General features: G+C 47.8%; 1 long non-coding RNA gene across 1 annotated transcript; it reads right to left on the reverse strand.

Moving 5' to 3' along the window:
* Nucleotides 1-8,361: 8,361 nt before the first annotated feature.
* On the reverse strand, nt 8,362-13,420 carry LOC114809126. The gene is made up of 2 exons (XR_003756887.1): nt 13,154-13,420; nt 8,362-8,851 (listed from the first exon to the last, which is right to left on the reverse strand). It is a non-coding gene; the product is annotated as an uncharacterized LOC114809126 (long non-coding RNA).
* Nucleotides 13,421-17,773: the final 4,353 nt, after the last annotated feature.

The raw sequence follows: 17,773 nt of genomic DNA on the forward strand, positions 1-17,773 counted from the left end.
TAAGAATGAGACTAACCATATTTTAATTGTAAATGTGAATATTTTCTTAAGTAGAGACTATATTGTGTTTGACAACCTTGTTTGTATTTGAATAAATTCTGATCTGGTGCATGTTTGGCTCTTTAATGTCGGAAGCTACTTACTGGATCTTTGGCTTAGAGGCCTTCGATTACAAGATTGAGCTTTAACTCAGGCTCCTGAAAATGTGTAAGCTCTGCAGGAAGTGGCCATCTTTGCTATACAGGGATTCTAGAACAAATCCTATTTATAATTGTCATCAGCGGCAGCAGTGGATATCGAGCGTCTATGGCCATTACTGTAAAAAGACCTAAATCAATAAAAACACATAAAAAGACACTCACATGTATGAACAGATTAGTCTGGGTATGACTGCTAGCAATCGTTGATGAATAGGGGTGGCTTTGAAAGAAGAGGGGCCTGCAGTTTGGAGAAACTGATGTAAGAAGTCATTCTGGATGGGGGAAAGGTGTGACCAGTGGTAGAGAGACCTGAGTGAGGTGCACTTAGAAAGTTTACTTTGGAGGAGAAAGAATGAGGGGTGGTGACAAGAAGGGAGCATCTGGTGGAGAGTCAAAAAAACTCAGAGTTAGGAGTTTTTGTTTTATGCAAGGAGCATTCATTTATTCATTAGTATTTAGTGAGTGCTTACTGTGTGCAGAGTGCTGTACACAGCGCTTTGGCAGAGTACAAAATAAACAGTCACATTCCCCGGCCACAATGAGTTTACAGCCTAGAGGAGGGGAGACAGACATCAATATAAATAAATAAAATTACAGTTATGTTCATAAGTGCCATGGGGCTGGGAGGGAGGAAGAGCAAAGGGAACAAGTCAGGGCAATGCAGAAGGGAATGGGAGATGAGAAAAGGTGGGGCTTAGGCTGGGAAGGCCTCCTGGAGGAGACGTGCCTTCAGTAAGGCTTTGAAGGGTGGCGGGAGAGTAACTGTCGGATTTGACGAGGAAGGGTGTTCCAGGCCAGAGGCAGGACACGAGCTAGGGGTCGGCGGTGAGACGGGTGAAATCGAAGCACAGCGAGAAGGTTAGCCCTAGAGGAGTGAAGTGTGCGGGCTGGGTTGTAGAAGAAGAGAAACACGGTGAGTTAGGAGGTGAAGTGTTTTAAAGCCAATGGTGAGGAGTTTCTTTTGATTGGAGGTTTTTGAGGAGCAGGGTGAAACGTCCTTACGTTTTTGTAGAAAAATGATCTGGGCAGCAGAGTGAAGTATGGACTGGAGTGGGGAGAGACAGGAGGCTTGGGAGATCAGCAAGGAGGCTGGTTGAGTAATCCAGTTGGGGTGGAATGAGTGACTGTATTAACATGGTCTCAGTTTGGATGGAGAGGAAAGGGAGGATGGAGCCAGTAGAGAAGCAGTCTGGCCCACTGAATAGAACTTAAGCCTGGGAGTCAGAAGGATCTGGGTTCTCATCCCAGCTCCACCACGTGACTGTTGTGTGACCTCGGGCAAGTCATTTAACTTCTCTGGGCCTCAGTCACTTCATCTGTCAAGTAAGGATTAAGACTGTGAGCCCCACGTGGCAAATGGACAGCATCCGATCCGATTAAAGTGTATCTATCCCAATGCTTAGTACAGTGCCTGGAACATGGTAAACACTTGATAAATATGATAACAAAAAAGCCTGCCACCACTTCCTAAAGGCAGAACACTGGAACAAGTACGAGGGGAGTGGGAAATTTAATCAAACAATTATATTGATTGAGCGCTTACTGTGTGCAGAGAGTACAATACAGCAGAGTTGGTAGAGACATTCCCTGCTCTCAGTGAGCTTGCTGTCTATAAATGGAGGCTGACATTAATTTAAAAAAATATGGATATGCATAAAAGTGCTGAGGGGTTGAGAGTGGAGTGGGGTGAAAAAGGGTGCAAATCCAAACGCATGGGTGATGCAGAAGAGAGTGAGTGTAGAGCAAATAAGGGCTTAGAATCGATATCATTAAATCATTTCTACCCAGACTAGAGGCAAAAGAAGAGAACTAGTGACTTCTGAAGAGTCTTTCCAGAAACACAATGGAGTGTCTGAAAATTGTGAGTCCTCCAGAGGAAGGGCAAGACCATTGCCGCATACAACAAGTAGTCCAACTGTGCAGCAAGGAGTGGGTACAGACAAAGAAGCAGGCACTGACAAGAATTCTTGGACCAGGAGCCAACACAGGGGACAGGGGTCGGACTCCACCCCATAAGCAGAGCAGCGTATGCGCCAGTTAGCTCTTCAGTGTCGGTGAGGCCAGCCAATCTAATCACTGCTGTTTCTACTTTCAGCGTCTGAGTGTGCAGTTTGGCCTAGTGGATAGAGCACAGGCCTGGGAGCTAGAAAGACACAGATTCTAATCCTGGCACTGCCACTTGTCTTCTATGTGACCTCGGGCAAGTACTTCACTTCTCTGTGCCTCAGTTACCTCATCTGTAAAATGGGAATTAAGACTGTGAGCCCTTTGTGGGACACGGACTTTGTCTAGCCTGATTGCTTTGTACCTACCCTAATGCTTAGTGCAGTGCCTGGCACATTAAGTGCTTAATAAATGCTATTTTTTAAAAAAAAGAGTCCCAGGACTTCCTCCTACTCCTCTGGATCCAGGGATCCACAGTAAGAATCCACCTCCACCCTGTCCCAGCCCTCACTTGGGGCCAATTTGAGTCTCGGGGCCACGTCCCAGAACCTTCTCTTCCTGGGTACTGGTGTCACCCTCGTCCTCCCTTCCCGGTCCAAGGCTCCCTCGAAACCTCAGATGATCCAGTGACCCCCCCAAAATGCCACTCCTCTCTCTTCTGCATCAGGGATCAACTGGCCTGAGAGACATTTCTAACAGCAAGGATAAGATCAGAGGGTTGGCGATTACTGCTGTCTTTGCCCCAAAAGAAATCAAATATGCATTAATTTAAAAAGAATTAAAATTAAGAAAGGCCACCTGAGGGGAAACAGCAGGACTGAGAAATCTTGGGAATTCTTGGCTCTCTCCAAGGTTCTGGAAGAGGGACTGCATATGCTCTAGTGGTGCCTTGAGCCTGTCTGCAATTTGGAATTAAAAAAAAAATTCATCATTCATTCAATCGTATTTATTGAGCACTTACTGTGTATGAAGGGCTGTACTAAGCATTTGAGAGTACAATATAACAATAAACAGACATGTTCCCTACCCACAACAAGCTTAAAGTCAAAGATTCTATAGGTGTTACTAATCAGTGGCATTTATTGAATGATTATGTGCAGAGCACTGTACTAAGCACTTGGGAGAGTACAATATAACAGAATTAGCACTCACATTCCCCGACCATAATAAGATTGCAGTCAGAGAGGAATCTTTCTTTTAAAATTCTGAAGTTCATAAAATTATCTAAGCTTACATCTGAATAGCCTACAAGAGAACATCTGGTCCAGTGCCCTGCCTCCAGAAATCAGAAAAGTTACAGGATGCTGATATCTCTAGCTCTTCTTTTCTCCATCTAAATCGCTTCCAGATCACCGAGCCAGTCCGGATCCTCCAGTCACACACATATTTCTACATCTCTTTGCAAATTTAAGTGCTCGGAGCAGGAAGAGTTGAAGCAGTTTTAGTTCTAGCTTGCAGATTCTTCTACTGACCCAGGGAGGAGGGAGAGAAGTGAGCTTACCGTGGCCGAATGGTTAAATAATAATCCTTTTATTAGCACACTCTAGCTAAATGTGATGGCTCAGCCATTATGGCAGTTCACAATTAATCCCCTCTACTTGCCAGACACAACACGATGGTTAAGAGGCTCATGTCTGCTGAGATAAATAGATGCTGCAAATTTCCTCGGTTTATTGAGAGGATGTGTCACTGTCACGCCAGGCATATAGAAAGAAATTTTCTAATTTAAAAACAACAGATGAAAGCAAGAGAGAAGGAAGGGGGTTGTGTCCATGCTGTGGATAAAGAAATGTGTCCTTGCTAATGACTGAAACCTTGCAACTAGATATTTTTTCACTCCTCAAACAGGGAGAAAAAAATACAGGACAAAAGGAAATGTGTTTATACTGCAGCAAGATGAACTTAGAGTAGATCTAAGGAAGAACTTCCTTAAGATGGACCCTGTTAACCCGGGAATAGTGGCCGAGAAAGCTTCCCCTGACAGACTTGAAAATATCAATCCATCAGTGAGTTCTTACTGCCTGCAGAGCACTGTACTAAGTGCTTGGAAGAGATGAATGTAACAGAGGTGGTAGATACATTCCCTGCCCACAACGAGCTTAAGTCTAGAGGGGTAAACAGACAATAACATAAATAAATTACACATATAAATTACAGGTTTTAAGAAATCCATTATGGATATATAAAATAGGACACATTTTCCCCTGTTGGGGGGATAGTTTAGGTGAGTTCCTTCAGGAAAGTGAGGGAGGGGTCAGATGATCTTTCGAGAGCCTTGCAGGCCTTAAGGTTCTACGGAATCATGTCCCTCAGTGCTCTCCTTCTCACCTCTGAGAGGTCAGCAAGCTGCAAAGGAAGAACACTGGTGAGCCTGGGGTCACTCTGCCTATGACCATGCCAGTTAGTGGGAGCTAATACATGAGGCTAGTCCATTTTATTTTGTGGGCATTTAAAAATGATACGTTGGTTACGGAAAGAGTTTCTCTGTCCTGAAATACAGGAAGGAGATCTGTCTTAAATTACTGTCTCCACTGCTGGATCTAAGATTGAGTGAGAGCCTAGCCACAGCTGATCTCTAGCCTATCTGCTCATATTTAGCTCTGGTGGGGGTGGAGGGGGGCAGGCCAGCTCCCAGACCAAGCTCTGGCCTTTCCTCTCTCCTCCAAGGAAGAAGTGTGGTGGCTGTCAGGCTCCCTGGAGAGCAGCAGATCTGAACATTAATCCTCTCCCTGTGGAAGTGCTGAGCACAAACGAGTTCCCCTCTGACTAGGACTCTGTGGAATAACAGAGGGGCTCCTGCTGCCGCACTGGACCAATTATCCTTCCTGAAATCCCATGCAAGGGATGCCTATAGCCATGGGAAATGAAAGCAAGAATAAAGTAAAAACCCTCTCCACCGGATTCCTCATTCTCTCATTTCCCCGCCCTTTGCACACACCCGCCACCACCCCCTCAGGGTCAAGCATTTCTAACATGCCATTTTACTTGCCACCCTGACAAGACCATTCAGTTGAAAGCACCTTGAGAGTAGGAACTGTGCTTGAGGTATCATTTAGGAAGACCCCCATCCTCACTAAAGGCAGTCAGTTTGTTCACTCCCCTGAGGTGTCTTTGCTTCAGGAAGTTAAAAAAAATGCTTTCTCTCGAGGTGAAATTTGCTGAGGTGTTCTAAATTTAATTCATCTGAAGCTTGAAGCCATTCAATTAACCCAAGACCAACTAGTTAATGGTCAAGAATAGAAAAGTACATTTCCTCAACAATCAACAGGGAAGCAGGATGGCCTGGGAGTCAGAAGGACCTGGGTCCTAATCCCAGTTTCACCACTTGTCTGCTGTGTGACCTTGGACAAGTCACTTAACTTCTCTGTGACCTCAGTACCTCCCCTGTAAAATGGGTCTTTAGACTGTGAGCACCATGTGAGGCACAGACGGTGTCCAGCCTGAATATTTTGCATATACCCCAGCTTTTAGTACAGAACCTGGCACGCAGTAAGCGCTCAACAAATACCATAATTTTAAAAAATTCAAAAGTCAATTATCAGTAAGATCAATTCCCCCTAAAAACACATTAGGGTTTGAGTCAAGGATGGGGCAGTGGTTAAGGCTATGGGAAAGGATCAGTGAGTGCTTTAATAATGTTGGTATTTGTTAAGCGCTTACTATGTGCCGAGCACTGTTCTAAGCGCTGGGATAGACACAGAAGAATCAGGTTGTCCCATGTGGGGCTCAGTCTTAATCCCCATTTTACAGATGAGGTAACTGAGGCACCGAGAAGTGAAGTGACTTGCCCAAAGTCACACCGCTGACAAGTGGCCGAGCCGGGAATCGAACCCATGCCCTCTGACTCCAAAGCCCGGGCTCTTTCCACTGAGCCACGCTGCTTTAGATGATGAGCTGTTATTTCAGGATAAACAGGTTCATGCTTCAACCATTAGCTACTTGATTTTACTATCTGTGGTAGCACTATTAGAAACATTCTAAAGGTGACACAGTTTTGTGTCCTATCAAGGGTCCACCTACGACCCACCAGGCCCATCTACAAACACCAGAATCACTCTAGTGCAAATTATGAGTTCCCAAATGTCAAAGGAGGGAAATTCCACATTGCGGCAGAGCAAAAAACATGTACTAGTTGATGACGATGATGATTATTGCTCTTATACTTTGCCCTCAAAACCATGCAGGAATGGAATCGGGAAGCAAACCTGTGTCTCCTGCGTAGTCCAAACGAAACTGTATTTCAGGTCTATTATCTCCTTTTCCTCCTCATTCTTCCACTCACTTTATTCCCTCTCCTTATGCCAGTGAATTTATCCATTCTACACCAGTGTTCTTGGAAACCATATGTGTGCAGGTGTGAATGTGTGTGTGAGAGAGAGAGATGGAGTGTAAGGGGAAAGTGTTTTTGACCCAAGGGGACAAACATTTCAGCAACTCTGAGCCAGATTCTATTTTGCGGACTGTCCCTTCTAAGCAGTGAGCTGTGGCTGGTGGTGGGGGTGGGAGGAGGGAAAGAGTACCCTTAAACCCCAAAGATACTACTGGGAATTGACATGCCACAGTTTAGAGCATGTGCAGTGGGAGCTCCCAGCACTAATATGGGTAAAAGTAGTGACATTTATTGGGCACCTGTTGAAAACAGAGCACTCTACTAAAAGCTCGGGAGCTACAACAAGCAGTTTGAGAGATGATCGCTGCCTAAAGAAAGTTGACGGCTTTCTCCAAGAATGAAAATGAAAGTATTTCCAGAGACTCAGAACATTTCTTCCAGAGCCAGGGGCTGGGCCCCAAAAGACTTTAGATAAGCCTCTTCCAGGAAGGATGAATCCCTGAAATCCAGGGAGGTTCCTTTGGGTTCCGCCCCTGCCTCCGGAGCTGTGTTCAGAGCTCACTGTCATGGTTCTAATTTAGAACAAATGCATCCTCTAGCTCAGTTATCCCAAAGATCAGCAGCCTGGTGCTATGGTTTATTTCTTTTTGGCCAGTGACCCAGCACCCAATTTATGTCTAGCCTATGAAGATGCAGGTAGACCTCAAGGGATTGAAACCCACCTGCTGACCTCCCTGCCTCTCCCCACTGTAGTCCACACTTCACTCTGTTGCCTGGATGATTTTTTCTGAAGAAAAAAAAACAATTGATTCTACACCTCCCTGCTCCTCAGGAACTTCCAGTGGTTGCACATCCACCTCTTTAACAAACAGAAACTCCTTACCATAAACTTTAAAGCCTTACCTCACCTCATTGATGTTCTACTACAGCCCAGCCCACATGCTTCACTTGTCTAGGACCAGCTTGGTCACTGGGCCCAGATCTCATCTCATCATATCTTTACATTATTTCTTTATATTAGTTATTTATTCATATTAATTTCCACCTCACCCTCTAGACTGAAAGCTCATTATGGGCAGGAAAGGTGTCTCCTAATTCTGTCGTACTCCCGAGCACCAAGAACAGTGCTCTGCACATAGTAAGCACTCAATAAATGCCATTGATTGGTTTTGCCACTTACTCCTTTCCCACTTCCTCCCTCTACCTTGGAACTCGCCACACTCCATATACGCCAGACTGCCATTCTTCCCACCTTCAAAGCCTTAGTAAAGTCACTTCTCCTCCTCAAACCCTTCCCTGATTAAGCCCTCTTTATCCTAACTCCCTTTCCCTTCTGCATCTTTTAAGCACTTAATTCTGAATGTCTTGAGCATTTGTCAATCACCTCATCCCCACAACGTTTATGTATTCCTCCATAAATTGTTTATATTAAAGTCTGTCTTCCCCTTGAGACTGTAAGCTTGCTGTGGGCAGGGAATATGTCTGCATACTCCGTTGTCCTGTACTCTCTCAGGTGAGAAGGAGTTTGGCTAAGTAGATGGAGCATGGGCCTGGGAGTCAGTAGGGCCTGGGTTCTAATCCCTACTCTGCCATTCGTTTGCTGTATGGCCTTGAGCAAGTCACGTCACTGGCCTCAGTACCTCATCTGTAAAATGGGGATTAAGATTATGAGCCCCATGTGGGACGTGGGCTGTGTCCAATCTCTAACTCATATCTACCCCAGCATTTAGAACACTGCCTAGCACATAATAAGGACTAAACAAATACCATTTTAAAAAGTGGTTAGTGCAGTGCTCTGCACACAGTAAGCACTTTCTAAATACCATGACTGAAGAGTGTGATGTGGAAAAAAAAAAATGAATACACAGATCGGCTCAGGCCCCAGAATGAATTAGACTGACTTCATTTCTGGCAAGGAAAAAAAATCAAAGGGCTCCACAGTGGCCCTGGCCCATAAGGTGGGATCTTAAAATTTAATATAGCAAAAATCAAGCAGGAGGTTCTGCTGGCTTGATGTTTTCAATTTCCTTCTTCCAAGAAGTAACCAATCAGGCAGGACATCAATGCTGTTTGGGGCCAGGCAATGTCTAGAGAGGCTTTCACGTTAGCCTGCCCTCTCAGCATTCTCCAGCAAACAGAAATCTTATTTGAGGTCCCTGCTGATGCCGCTCTGCTGGGTCCTGCATCTTTCTCTCAGTTGCCCAGTTCGGTCCAGGGTGCTGAGCCAGTCTGCGCTGCCATTGAATGGTCTAGGCATCCTGACCCTGCTGGCCCAAAAGAATGAAAGCAAACTCCAGAGAGACTTGAGAGAGACGCTGCCTCAGTGGTCCACATTCTCCCCTTCATCTCCTGAAAATTTTTGACTCGTGCCTTGTGCCTGTAGATCAGAGAGAGGAAACTGAAGAGGAAGAGAGCCACCCTTAAGAAAAGCTCTTTTCCCTGGGGATCACCGTCATCATAATCAATGGTATTTATTGATTGCTCACAGAGTGCAGAGTAAACTCTTGGGACAATACAAATGGAAAGTAAAGAGGGCAAAGATTCAGATTCGGCTTCTCAAGAAACCAGCACTAAAAGTCCAAGAGGAGACCATCCGATGGAAAGTGTAGCTTTGTTCCATTGGATATAAAGAAAAAAGATCTGCTACTCAATTCTGACCCCTCTCTGTGGTTCCGAATATCTTCTAATAGTCATTCATTCAATCGTATTTATTGAGCCCTTACTGGGTGCAGAGCACTGTACTAAGCGCTTGGAAGGTACAATTAGGCAACAGATAGAGACAATCCCTACCCAACAACGGGCTCACAGTCAAAAGGGGAAGACAGACAGCAAAACAAGTAGTCAGGCATTATCACCATCAAGATAACTAGAATCATAGATATATACACATCATTAATAAAATAGAGTAATGATATATACAAATATACACAAGTGCTGTGGGGCGGGGAAGGGGGTAGAGCAGAGGGAGGGAGTAGGGGGGAAAGGGGAGGGGAGGAGGGGCAGAAGGAAAGGGAGGGCTCAGTCTGGGAAGGCCTCCTGGAGGAGGTGAGGTCTCAATTCTAATATTCAATATTTTTTCATTCATTCTATCATCACTGGGAAAGTCTCTCACAACTTAAGAATAAGAAGGAGCGGAAGAGGACGGCTGATGACAGATGGATATTAGGGGCCAAGAGACTCCATGAAGTAGTCACCTCATATATAAGGCTCCAGGAACTATACAGAGCAAATTAACTGCCTTTCACCCGCACATAGGCTGTGTTAACACAGGCTACCTTTGAGGAGGCCCAGGCTCCCCTCAGCTGAATTATCACGCATCCAGGCTGCGGTGGGGCAGCCAGTACAAACTCGAGATCAGAGAGTCATACATATCTGCCTCAGGACTTGCTCTCTGAGGATGGATCCAAACGGGGAGACAGAATCAGAATTAATAACCAACACATGGTATTTATTGAGCACTTATTCAGCTCAGAGCACTGTACTAAGAGCTTCGGTGAGCACGCTAGAGTTAGCAGACCTGATCTCTGCCCTGAAGAGAAGGATCAAGGTAAGTTGGCTTCCATCTCTAACCTCTTCCTAGTCAGCAAATACTGACACTGACAAGAGCAGAGGAGATGGAGCATCATTCATCCCACCGGCCCGTCGGCAGCCGGCTCTTTGCAGAAGAGCCAGGATGGGGTGGTGAGGGCTGGAAACAGAGCGAAGTAGTGAGACCATCCATCCCACCGATAACCATCTCTACACCCGACAGTGTTAAGATGCATTATGTTCCGTCCGGTTTTTCCTCCATCCTCTCTGAAAGCCACTTCAACACTCAGGGCATTGTGCTAGAGAGCCACGCAAAAACCAATCACCAATCCTATTAGCCGGGCAATCACTTACTTGGCAGGGATGAGGAAATGGAATTAGGCAGTTGTACACAAGAATTGACCTAGAAGACCTAGCCTGGCTGTGAGTGTCTGTAGGGCTCTGAAAGACATATTTTTTTACCCCCTCTATGGAGGAAGAGGAATAAGAAGAGGAAGAGCACTCAGCACAGTGCTCTGTACACTGTAAGTGTTCAATAAATACAACTGAATGAGTGAATGGGGAGCCATTGGAAGTTTTTAGTCCCCTCCTACCAACAGAACAATCACTTTTCTAATTAAAAGCATGATAATACAACTTTGGCTTCTGTGACTCCCTAGCCATGCCCTAACCCACCCCATAATCCTACCCACCCCGCTCCAATCCCTCTTGGCCTCACTAAATTTAAGTTCTGCTCTTGAATGCCCCCCAAAAGAAGAATAGAACAGAGTTAGCAGCATTTTGAACCATGGCTATGTCAAATTAAAGGCAAATTTACTAGAATGAGATGAAACAGGGAGTTAACTGCTCCAAGGCTGGTGTATATGGAGGAGGGGCCTCCACTGATTGGAGAACACCTAACTGATTCTCATTCTCAATTCACCTGCCTCCAATCTCTTTCCTACGCTGTTCTCTCTTTCTGGAACTTCTTTTCCCCTCCAATCTGCCTAGTGGTAGTTCTCTTCATTTTCAAAACCCTCCTAAAATCCCACCTCCTCCCAAAAAGGCTTCCCTGATTTATTTCCACCTTCTCAGTTTGTATCAACTGAACGGGCACCCATAGCACTTGGAATATATATGCATCCTTGGGATTTCTCTGTATTTGGTTATCTCTTTGGCTATTTCATCCTAAAATACACTACTACCTGCTAAATCCTCTTTCTTCCTCCTGCTTCCTCTGTTTGGAACTGATCTGTATGCCTGTCTTCCCCCCATTTGATTCCTAGCTATTTGAGCATGGGGATTCTGTCTTCTGTTACTGGTGTACTCTCCAAAGTGTTTAGTGCTATGTTCCGCACACAGTAGAGGTTAATAAATAGCACTGAAGAAAGGAGAGGTTTGAGGGGGCAGGACAGAGAGAGGAAAGTATGGATTAACACTTTCTTTCCCTTCTGGGTTTGGAAGTTTTGAGAAACAGCCTGACATAGTGGAAAGAGCATGGGCATGCGAGTCAGAGGACCTGTCTTCTGATCCCGGTTCTGCCACACATCTGTTGTGAGATCTTGGGCAAGTCACTTCTTTGTGCTTCAGTTACCTCATCTGTAAAATGGGGATTAAGACTGTGAACCCCACATGGGACAGGGATTGTGTTCAACCTAATTAGTTTATATCTACCCCACTGCTTGGCACATAGTGCTTAACAAATACCATAAAAAAACTTTAGGAGAGAGAGAGAAACCTGCCACTAATCAAAAAGAAGCTCAACCACCCTTTTCCCCTGATCTCCTCAACTTTAACTGCAGCAGGAAACAGAAGGTTACATAAGGATGAACTTCCTGAATGAAGGATACTAAAAAGTTCAATGAATAGCAAGGTGGACATGTAAGGTCTCTCCTTGAAAATCTTTTTCAGTGAGACACGCAATCCAACCTCTTGGTGCAATGATGTCCTGAGACAGTGGGATGGACAAGAAGAACTCAGGTCCCACTTTGACGTATTGGGCATTTGAACCACTCCAAACCAAAGCAAAGTCTCTGCTGATGGTGCAGCTGGCTTGGGGGAGAGGCACCCAAGCACAGAGCAAATGATGAGATGTAATGTGTCTGGAATGAACCAGAAATAGAACCCAAGGGTTCCACGCTCGGGGAGAGAAAAGTGGGCCAGGCCCCCAAACACTGGGAGATTCCGGGCTCCATATGCTGCCCTTTTGTCCTGAATGCATTTTAAATAGCAGGAAGGGAATTCGGCAGGTGCGAGGCTAATTAGAATACGAAAAGATTTGGAGGTGTCAGGAGGAGAAAGACGCTGAAGATGGACAAAGGAACAAACGCGACCGGCTGCCCGGTCCCGAAGTTAATGAGCTAAAATACAAAAACTCGGGCCCGAGATGAAGAGCTAGTCCCTCTCCGAGTCGTAGATCGGTGAGTTTCCCGGAGAGAAAGAAGTCAGGGATCGATTCACTAAAGGAGAGAGGCAAAATCAAGGTGCAGCTGAGGTTTCCAGACCAATCTTCCATCGACCTTCTCCTACAGTCAACCAAATATGCAGCTTCAATGCAGACCCCACCTCTGCACCAAGAGGGGAGGAATGAGGATTGGGGGTGCCTGGTTTGTGGGGGAGGAAGAAATCAGACAGGGGGGTGGGAGAGGAAAGGAATCAGACTGAGGGTGAGGAGAGGGGAGGAAATCAGACTGGGTGTGCAAAAGGAGAGGAATCTGACTTGGGGAGGGAGAGGAAATCAGCCTGGGTTTTGGGGGAGGGCAGGAAATCAACCTGGGTTTTGGGGGAGAGCAGGAATTCAGCCTGGGTTATGGGGAGGAAATGAAGCTGGAGGATTGCCAGAATGAAGGGAATGGAGGAAACCAGAGGGAAGCAAAAGATTTCCCACTCAAGGGCTGTCGAAGGCACCTGACTACAAATGAAACCATTTCAGAATAAGCTTGAATTTCAGCGTGTTTCCCCACATAAGCCTCCGGGGGCTCGTGTGTCTCCTTCTCTGCTCAATTGCGGCCGGCGTGGAGGAGAGGCAGGCTGGAAAACTACCTCTGATGAACAGTCCCTATGTAAATAGGCACGCTGCCCTCATGTTCCATGCCAAGCAGGGTGGCTTCTCCTGCCCTTTCTGCCATCAGTCTGCCCTCCTACGCCTCCCGTTCCAGCCGGGTGCGCTTACCTTGCCCGGAGAGACAGGGTCAGGGAAGGATCTCGAGGCAGGCGACCTTCATTTACCAGCCAGCTTTGCCTGGAGAGGAGATGGTTACGGGGTCTTCACTGCTGTTTCCGTCCTTTTAGACCAAGAGTTTCTGGGGAGGAGGGAAGGATCCCTTTTCCATCTTGAACAAGAAATAAGTCAGAGGAGAGGGGTCTTAAATTGCAGCAAGAGGGAGCTGAGTTAAACACAAGGAAACCCAAAGCTGCCAACCTCGGGTGTTTGAGTAGGGTCTATGCTAGGCTTGTTACCAGGCAAGTAGAAAATGGCACTGGTTCCTGATTCACCTGGGGAGGGGTGATGTGCTTTGTTGACCAGGTGTTTATAGGGTGAGAGAATGGGGGGAGGGGACGGGTGCCAGAGAGGCAGAACTTTCCATGGTTCTTCAGTAAAAATGGTCCCGGGATCTTTTCCCCGCTAGGAAACACAATCCTGAGACAAATCCACAGAGAAAATCCCTGGGCAATACCTTAACTTTCCCAGAGAGGACACAGAATGGTATCTGAGCACTTACTTTGTGCAGAGCACTTTATTAAATGCCTGGGAAAATACAGCACGACAGAGTTGGTAGGTGCAATCCCTGCCCACAAGAACAAAAAAGGTGATCACCCTCTCCCCACCCCAAGACAGGAAGCTAAAGCACACAATCGTAACTACGGTATGTGTTAAACACATACTATGTGGCAGGCACCGGGCTACACACTGGGGTCCATACAAGATAATTGGATAAACCGCCCCTGTTCCACATGGGGCTTGTAATCTAAGTGGAGTGGAGGCCAGGCATTTAATCCCCATTTCACAGCTGAGGAAAATGAGGCCCAGAGAAGCTGAGTGACTTGCCCAAGGCCACCCAGAGCAGGTAAGTGGTAGATCTGGGATTAGGACCTTGGTGTCCTGACCTTCACCAGGCCAGTGATCATTCCACTAGGCCATGCCGTAATCGAGACAGGATTGGCTAAGTGCTAGGATTAATACAGTAGCATTTTGGCTGGAGAAGAAAGGGTGGATCTTAGGGATGTTGTGAAGGTTGAACTGGATGGAGGTTGTCTATTTAATTGGCAAGCTGAGATGGGGTCATTGCAGAATGGGCACCGCCTCTAGGCCGAGGGGTGCGGATGTCCACGAGACCTCAGAAGCCCTTGGGAGGAGGGCATTGCCGTGGCACTGTTCGTGGGGAGGGACTAGGCATTCCCTCGGAGCTAAAACAAGCGAGGAGATGGTCTGGTGGCGGGGGCTGGCTCTTGGGTGAATGGTTAATTAATCAATTAATGAATGGTATTCATTGAGTGCTTACTGTGTGCAGAACACTGTGCAAAACACTTTGAGAGCGTACAATACCTTAGACCCAATCCCTGTCCCCGAGGAGGTTCCGGTCTGGCTGGGGATCTAGGGCGGAGAGATGGGACTCCATGGTCCCCTGAATTCTGGGCTTCCTCACTGTCAGCCGATTCAGCCTGGCTTCTCCCCATGGCACTGTGATGCCCAGTCGTGTCCCCTGCCACCCCAGCACATGGTACGAGCGGCCGAGGTTTGGGAGTCGCAACCGGGCTGGGGGTCTGCGAGAGCAGCCCGGCCCGGCGGCCCTGCAGCCCACAACCCCACCGTTCGGGGTGGGTGGCAGGGCCCCGGCAGCGGCCCCAGGGGGTCTCCTCACCCCGGTCGCACCCGATGGGCTCGGACCCGGTGCTTGCCTGGGTGCGTGGGCCCACAAGGGTTAACCTGTCCCTCGGGCAGCTGAGCGAGCCTCTCCTTCCTCGGTGAGCCCACGAGGACAGAGGGGATAAAGATCAGGCCTGGGAAATAAGCGGCCGTAATTGCATTTCCTCCGGGAGATGGGCCTGGGCCGGTGCACCTGGGCCCAGGCGGTACGTGCCTGTGGGCCCGTCACTCTCCCGGAGCCAGCCCAGCCCGCGCCTTCCCGCTGCCAGCCAAGGCAGAAGCCCCCTGACGCCCTGACGCCACCACCGATTAGCCAGGGCAGGGCTAGAAAACACAACAGCCTCCCACGCATCCTGTCCCTTCCCCAGTGTGCCCTACCCCATGCCATGTGCCCTCTGTTCTGTCACGTGCCCCCTGTGCCGTGTGTCCCCTGCCTCGTATCACGTGCCCCAGGCCCCGTGCTCCCTGTCCGGTGATTCCCGTGTCCTGCCGCTCTGCTCCGGACAGGGATCGCGTCTAATCTGATGAATCGTACGTATTCTAACGCGTAGCACAGGACGTGGCCCAGGGTAAGCACTGAACAAATACCACCGCGTTATTATTGTCGGTATGGGTTCTTCTTGATGTCTCTTCATCGGCTGGCTTCACCAAAGCTGGAGATGGAGGAGGGCACCGGGTCCTCGAGGGCAGGGATCGGGTCTACCAGCTCTAAGGTATCGTACGCCCAAGTGCTTTGTACAGGGCTCTGCACACAGTAAACACTCCATGAATACCATATAACTTATAAATGTTTGTCCCGGGCAGTGGGGGAAAGGGAATAGATGGAGGCCGGGACCTGAGGGAAACAGACTAGCTCAGGGGGTCGCTAACAGGAAGATCACCTGGGGATTCGGTCACTGTGCCTCTCAACGCCCGCGGTGACCCATCAGGGAGAAGGAGCTTGGGTTTACCAATGTTCTGCTGGCACCCAGGTCTACTAGCTGGGAGATTGCATCCCGGTCACCGCGCCGTGGCATGGCCGCAGGTCTCCCGAAAAGTGACGCTATTTTTTTTTAACAGGAATGGTCCAAGCTGGGAGGCAGGAAATCTGGACTGTAAGCCAGCTCCACCCCACTGTACCTCAGTTTCCTCTTTTGTAAATTGGGGATACCAATCCCAGCCTCTCCTTGACCCTTCTGCTGCTCTCCCCCAAGGATTCCCCCTGGCCAGCACTTTCCCCAACTGCCCTAATTCCTTTCCGGGTCATAGGGGCTAGAGGAGGGTCACCTATTAGCCATTGCTGCACTGATGAGCGAGTCTCCTGTGGAGATGATGGAGAAACTTTAGCCCTGAAACCTAATAATAGTTGTGGTCTACAAGTACTTTCTGTGTGCCAAGCATAGAGGTACATACAAGATAATCAGGACATACAGCGTGGCTTAGTGAAAAGAGCCCGGGCTTGGGAGTCAGAGGTCATGGGTTCGAATCCTGGCTCCGCCACTTATCATCTGTGTGACTTTGGGCAAGTCACTTAACTTCTCTGTGCCTCGGGAACCTCATCTGTAAAATGGGGATGAAGACTGTGAGGCCCCACGTGGGACAACCTGATTACCTTGTACTTACCCCAGCACTTAGAACAGTGCTTTGCACATAGTAAGCGCTTAACAAATACCATTATCATTATACACGGCCCCTGCACTTCCAAAGGTTCACCATCTAAGTAGGAGAGAGAACAGGTATTGTATCCCCATTTTACAGACGAAGGAACTAAGGCTCAGAGACATTAAGTGACTTGCCCAGAGTCTTGCAGGAGGCAAATGGTAAAGACGGGAAGCAGTTTGTCATAGAGGATAGAGTACTGGCCTGGGAGGCAGGTCATGAGTTCTAATCCCGGCTTCACCACTCGTCTGCTGTGCAGCCTTGGCAGGTCACTTCACATCCCTGTGCCTCATCTATACCTCATCTATAAAATGGGGATTGAGACCGTGAGCCCAACGTGGGACAGGGATTGTGTCCAACCCTATTTTCTTGTAACCAACCCAGCACTTAGCACAGTGCCAAAGCTCTCCATCACCTTGCCCCCTCCTACCTCACCTCCCTTCTCTGCTCCAGCCCACCCCGTCACTCCACTCCTCTGCCGCTCACCTCTTCACGGTCCCTCGTTGGTACCTGTCCCGCCGTCGACTCCTTGCCCTCCCTCCTCACAGCCGCTAAACTAACTCTTTTCCCCTCCTCAAAGCCCTACTGAGAGCTCACCTCCTCCGGGATGCCTTCCCAGACTGAGCTCCCCTTTCCCTCTGCTCCTCCTCCCCTCCCCATTCCCCCTTCTCCTGCCCTCTGCTCTTCCCCTTTTCCCTCCCCACAGCACTGTGCATATTTATATATATTATTTACTACTCTATTTATTTTAACGATGTGTATACATCTATGATTCTATTTATCTTGATGATATTTACGCCAGACTACTTGTTTTGTTCTGTTTCGTTTTGTTGTCTGTCTCCCCCGTTTAGACCGTGAGCCTGTTGTTGGGCAGGGATTGTCTCTATCTGTTGCCGAACTGTTCATTCCAAGCGCTTAGTACAGCGTTCTGCTCATAGTAAGCGCTCAATAAATAATAATGATAAGCGCTTACTATATGCCAAGCACCGTTCTAAGCCCTGGGTAGATACAAGATAATTAGGTTGTCCCACGTGGAGCTCAGTCTTAATCCCCCTTTTACAGATGAGGTAACTGAGGCACAGAGAAGTTAAGTGACTTGCCCAAAGTCACACAGCTAAGTGGCAGAGCCGGGATTAGAACCCACGACCTCTGACTCCCAAGCCCGGGCTCTTTCCACTGAGCCACGCTGCTTCTCAGTACAATTCAGATAGGCTTCAAATACGATTGAATGAATGAACATAGTAGGCGCTTAACAAATACCACAATAATTCTTATTTTTATTAGCCC

The sequence above is a fragment of the Ornithorhynchus anatinus genome, chromosome 2 (assembly GCF_004115215.2).
Source record: "Ornithorhynchus anatinus isolate Pmale09 chromosome 2, mOrnAna1.pri.v4, whole genome shotgun sequence".
Taxonomy (NCBI): Eukaryota; Metazoa; Chordata; class Mammalia; order Monotremata; family Ornithorhynchidae; genus Ornithorhynchus; species Ornithorhynchus anatinus.